We start from the raw sequence: 6,057 nt of genomic DNA on the forward strand, positions 1-6,057 counted from the left end.
TGAGAGAAACAGGGTCCCTAATGGTGTCACTAAATTTAATCTCTCTCTCTCTCTCTCTGTGTTTTTGTGTAGGGCAATTCCATTTCGACTCTTACAAGGTAAGTTTTCTATAGCCATGCAGAGTCTTATTGGGATGTCACTCAGCATCTGGGAAATGGGTGAACTGGGCTGAAAGGGGCTGCAAGCCTAGGGCTGACTTGAGCAAAAGACAGCCATAGCCTGGTTGGGTGTTAGGAAGATTCCCTCGAACCAGGCCGGGCCCAGGTGAAGAGGAGAGATGAATGGTAGAAAAGGAAGGTCCCTGTGGGAGACAGTAAGGGCCAGGGACAGAGAAAAGACCCAGAGACAGAAGACAAGGGGATGGCATGCTCTGGGGGGGTGAGGGGGGGAAGCTGAGCAGCCCTGGGGTGGAAGCCTATATTTCAGCATCAGGGTTGGTGGTGAGGCCATCGGAAAATGAGTACCAGGGACTGAGAAGGTCAAAAAGAAGATGAACTCCTGTGCATATGGAGGGAAGTGGGGGGGGCGGGTAGGAGGCTCGGAGGGGGGGGTGGACTCAGAAGCATTGTAGAGGCCCAAGGAGTTTCATGGGAACTGCAGTTCTGGGCCCAGCAATTGTAGCTGGGGACACTGCAGCATTTCATGGTAAATTCTTTGTAAATCGAGGTTCTGGGTTTTTTTGGGGGGAGGTTGTTTTGTTTTGGGGGTTTTTTGGGTTTTTTTGTTTTTGTTTTGTTTTGTTTTGGGGGGTTTTTGTTTTGTTTGTTTTGGGGTTTGGTTTTTTTTTTTTGTTTTTTTTTTGGTTTTTTTTTTTTTTTTTGTTGTTTTTTTTTTTTTTGTTTTTTTTTGTTTTGTTTTGTTTTTTTTTTTGCCTGGAGCTGCAGTGGGGTGGGAAATGAAGTTCTAAATGCAGAGTATTAGCCTGGGAACTGTAGTGTCTCATGGGAAATGTAGTTTTGGGCTCAGTTAGCTGCTGCACTTCGTGTTGAAAGACTACTAATTAGCTCGGTAACTTCAGAGGCTGGTGGGAAATGTAGTTCTGGACCAAGAACACAGGCCAGAGACTTGCAGAGTCCCATAAGAAATGTAGTTTGTAGTCCAGAGTCTTGGCTGAGGATCCTTAAGGCCTTCTGGGAAGTGTAGTTTTGATTCCAGACTATTAGCAAGGAAGCCTCTTGGGAAAAGTAGTTATCAGCCCAGCGTATTAGCAGGGGAACTGCAACATCCTCTGAGAGTTGTAGTTTGGCAAGACTTACCACAATGCCCAGAGACTAGCGAGAGCCCCCAGGGCAATGTAGTTCTATACCGAGAGTCTGAGCCAGGGAAGGGAGGGGCTCCTGGGAAATGTAGTTCGAGGCTCGAGGACCAACTGTGCAGGAATGCCGGTTCGCCAGCCCCAGGCCTGCTCACCTGCCTCCCTGTGGGAACTGGGACCGCCCAGGTTAGGGGAGCTGAGCGACTCCACTTCTGGCTGCATCCTGGAGAGGCGGGTCGGAGGAGGCCCAGGAAGATGAGGCGGGGTGCTCACACTGGGCCACACACCCCAGCTCTTTCCTTCGACTTCTGCTTCTTGCTCTTTGAAACCACGTGCGATAAACACGGAACTGGAAGGCTGAGACCACAAGGACACGCGTGTTCCCCTAACCTCGGGGACTCGGTGTGCGCCCCAGTCCATGTATCCCTGCATCCTTGTTTCCTTCCCCGGATCTCCGGATCTCCTGGCCTCTCTTTCTCTACACCTCCTGCCCCATCCCTGTCCCTGGTGTTCACCCCACTTGTCTGTCTGCCTCCCTCTCAACCCCATGCCCCAAGCCCAGTTGGTCTCCACGTTTCTCTCAGAACTTTCTGCCTCCTTCCCCACCTCACTAGTCTTTCCCTCCATCTCCCCGGTCTTCTCCATCAGCGCCCCCAACACCTTTCCAGCCCCTCGAATTGCCCCCTTTTCATTATTTGGAGTCTCTCCCCAGTCTTGTCACCCTCTCTGAGCCCCCCTACTTCCCATTGTCTTCCTCCCAGGCCCGTTCCTTAGTCTCTCTTCCATAGCTGCTTCTGCTTTCACCGCCCCCCCCACCTCCACCCTGCCCTTCTCTCTTCCCCTCTCGGAGCCCACTTGCCCTCTGCTCACCTCCGAGTAGGCACCTGGAAACAAACAGAAAACTGAGTTCTCTGGGGGGGAGGGGATGCTAGGCAGGGCCTGGTTACCATGGTGCCAAGAGTGGGGAGAAGGGTGGGGGTCATATTCCTGAATGTGGGAAAAGTGGAACTGAGGGCCGGGACCTGGGGGCTTTATGCAGACTGGTAGGCCATCTTTTGTGAGTACTGTGGGGCTAGGAGGCTGTGTAACTTTTATAGCTGTCTTCTTTATGCATCTTCAGGCTCTCTCTTTGTAGTTTATATCTCCCTAATTGGGGTGTGTGTGTGTGTGTTTGTTTGTCTGGTTTTGTTTAATTAATTAATTGATTGATTAATTAATTTAGAGACAGTCTGCCTACATACCCCAGGCTGGTCTTGAAATCACTCTGTGGCCCAGGCAGGCCCTTGCCTTCCAGGGGCAGAAATGATGGGAATCCCTCATCACACCGGTCCTGAGGCTGGAATTCTACTCTCCCTTAGCACAAGGGCTTTTTTATCTTGGCCCTCCTGACTGCTTCCTGAGCTAAGGAGTCTCATGCTTTTTCTCCAAGGGTTGGATGGCTGGATCCAGCTGTGCCTGAAGCTCTCAATTTCTTGTTAGGAATTGAAAAACCTAAACGTCGGTCAATTTAGCTGGTGTTGGCTGTTTGGTTTGGTTTGGAGGGGGGGTTGGTTTGTTTTTCTTTTGTTTTGTTTCATTTTATTTTCTGAGACAGTACTCACTATGTAGCCTGGGAACTTACTGTGTAGACTAGGCTGGCCTCCAACTCACAGCTGGCCTGCCTCTGCCTCTCAAGTGCTGGAATTAAAGGTGTGCCCCACTATGCCTGCCTGTTATTGGCAATTTAATAAAGTTCATACTTCAGTTGTCTCATTCAGTTTTTTGTGACCATGATTTCCACTGTGCTGCATACACACACACAGACACACACACACACACACACACAGAGAGAGAGAAGCACTGTTATTACAAATGAATAGAGTGAAATGCTACAGATCTGATATGGAGCAGTTTAATTGAAGGAAGAGAAGGGGAGAGGAGTTAGGGCCTGAGTGGGCCATGAAGAGAGAGAGAGAGATAGGGCACTCCTTAGAGAGTGCACATACTGGGTGGTGGGTAGCAGAGGATGATGTCAGAGGTTGCTAAGCAACCTAGAGCTAGATCAGGTCAGCTGGCAGGACAGATCAGCTTGTGAACTAACACTCACCTCTGCACACATGTGGTTCTGGGCACACTAGGTACACAAGGAAACTGCTCTGCATCTTCCCAGCTTCGTCCCTTTCTCTCACTCAGCTGTCTTCTCCAAATCCATCTCCGTGGGACAAGGAACATCTCTGACTGCCATGGTCACAAGTACACCCAAGCCCTCACTCTCACCGTGTCCAACCATGCACCTCCAGCCCAGCAGGCTCTGCCTCTCCTGATCCTCGAGGGACTACAGAGTCTGGAAGAAGAGACTACAGGCTCAGAACAGACATGGTGGCCTGGAATGCTAAACAACTAATACCAGTCTCAGTGACCTTTTTCTTGCTGTGATAAAACATCATTACCAAGGTAACTTACAAAGGACAAGATTTACTTGGCTTCATACTTTCAGAGGGATAAGATTCAACAGTGGCCCGGAATCGTGGCAGCAGGCAACACACATGGCTTCAGAAACAGGAAGCTGAAAGCTCATATCTTAACTTGCAAGCGGGAAGCAGAGCGCAAACTGGGACTGGCCCAAGTTTCTGAACTCTCAAAGCCTGCCCCCAAGAGACACATGTCCTCCAGCAAAGCCACACCTAAACTGCCCAAACAGTGCCACAATCGGGGATCAAGTACTAACTGCCCAAGACTATAGGGTCCCCTCTTTCCTCAGGGGTGGTTGGCCACCAGCCCACAAGGACAAGAGGAACAGGGATGGGACGCCGTAAGCACAAATGACTTCCTGGACCAGCTGTGGGAAGCAGGTCAGCTTTATTCCAAGGCTGAGGGGAATATACAGGAAAAGGGAACAGCCAAGTGGTGCTCGGCGGTGTGCTTCATTTGCATAAAACAGCCTTGCTCACTACAAAGGGCATGGGGAGTGGAGAGCATCCTGCAGCAAGCTGTGTCAGAGGCTACTTCTAAAATGAGCCAGGCATCTAGCTGGGGACATCCTCCAACACAAGACCTTGGAGAACATTTCATTCAAGCCACTATGACTGATCTCTGAGATCAGTGTCCTCATCTCTCGCTGGTGACGATGGCTCAGTGAGAGTGCCCTGTCCTGGTTGGCTTGAACTGTCAACTTGACACAGATTAGAGTCATCTGAGAGAAGCCTTATTTGAGGAACTTCCTAGCTCAGATTGGCCTGTGGGCACATCTGTGGGGGCTTTCTGCATTGTTAATGGCTGTTGCCAGACCCAGTCCACTGTGGGTGGTTCCATTCTCTAAGCAGGTAGGCCTGGAATTTATAAGAAAGACAGCTAAGCAGAAGCATGTGTCTGCAAGCAAGCTAGAAAGAAACTTTCCTCCATGGTTCCTACTTTCAGGTTCCTGCCTTGGTTTCTTTCAATGGTGGACTGTGCCTTAGAGGTGTGAGACAAATAAGCCCTCCTCCCCTGCGTCTCTTTTGGTCAGAGCATTTTATCACAGCAATGGAAGTAGCTAGAACAACTATCAGTCCTCCAAATCCAGCTTGAACCTCCCTGCCCTCTTCTCTCCCCTAAGTTCTTATAAATAAATCAATTAATCAGATGTCCTCATGTGCACACATGTTTTATTTATCCTTTGGCAATTCCACTTATGTGCATACTGTATTCTGATCATGCTCGGGCTGTCAGGACCTTTTCAGCCCCACGCTGCTGTCCCACCTTTCTTCAGCGTCTCTCTGTCTCCTATTTACCTCTCTTATTTCCCTCATCTTTCTGGAGCTCTTTTTCCTAACAGCTGCCCCCTCCCACTTTTATGTCTCCCCATCCCTGAACAGGGTTTCTCTGTGTTGCCCTAGCTTTCCTGGAACTCTCTGTATAGACCAGGCTGGCCTCAGACTCACAGAGATCTATTAAAGTATCTTTTACCCACCTGATTTAATTGTCGTTTTGGAGGCTTACTGTCTCCATCCGCTAACCTAGGCCTAGTTCTGGAAGCTTCTAGCCTTCATATAATCTAATCTAGGTCTAGAATATTTTTCAGCCTCTGAGACTTACTGACAAATAAGGTCACCCTCTCTAGTTCTTTCTGAACTCTGGCTGGCTGGTTCAAGTCAGCTGTTCTGGCTCAAACTCCTCTCCAAGCTGCCTGATTCAATCTGGTTTCTCTTAGCCTCTGACTGAATTGCTCTGCGTGGTGGTCTCATACTGACTTTGACAATACGTTCTAATCTTTTGGCTTCTTCTCATTCTCTGGCCCATTCTGTCTTCACCTGTGTCTAGCTTTTCTCTCTCTCTCTCTCTCTCTCTCTCTCCTCTCCTCTCTCCTCCTCTCCTCTCTCTCGTCTCTTCTCTTCTCTCTCTCTCTCTCTCTGTGCAACCTGTCTCTGTACAACTGTCCCAGCAAAACTGCCTCTGAATTCCACAAACTGGACTGCCACGAACTCAACTCACTCTCAACCGAACTGACTGACCAGAACTGACTAGCACTTAAGAGATCTGCATGCCTCTGTCTCATGAGTGCTGGAATTAAAGTCATGCACCACCATGCCTGGACTTTACCTGAAACTTGCTCTATACTAGGCTGGCCTCAAACTCGGAGATTTGTTTGCCTTTGTCTCCTGAGATTAAAGACGTGTCTGTATTTCCGGCAGACCACACAGACCTTGAAGGTCTTTGGATGTGATCTCTTGCCAGAGCAGCCATGTTCTGAATTAAAATTCTGCTACAGAGATCTGCCTGAGGTTAATTATGATTGCTTATATGAGCATGGGTGGTTATTCACTAGAACACAACAACTTACCCAG

This window comes from Acomys russatus, chromosome 7 (assembly GCF_903995435.1).
Source record: "Acomys russatus chromosome 7, mAcoRus1.1, whole genome shotgun sequence".
Lineage (NCBI taxonomy): Eukaryota > Metazoa > Chordata > Mammalia > Rodentia > Muridae > Acomys > Acomys russatus.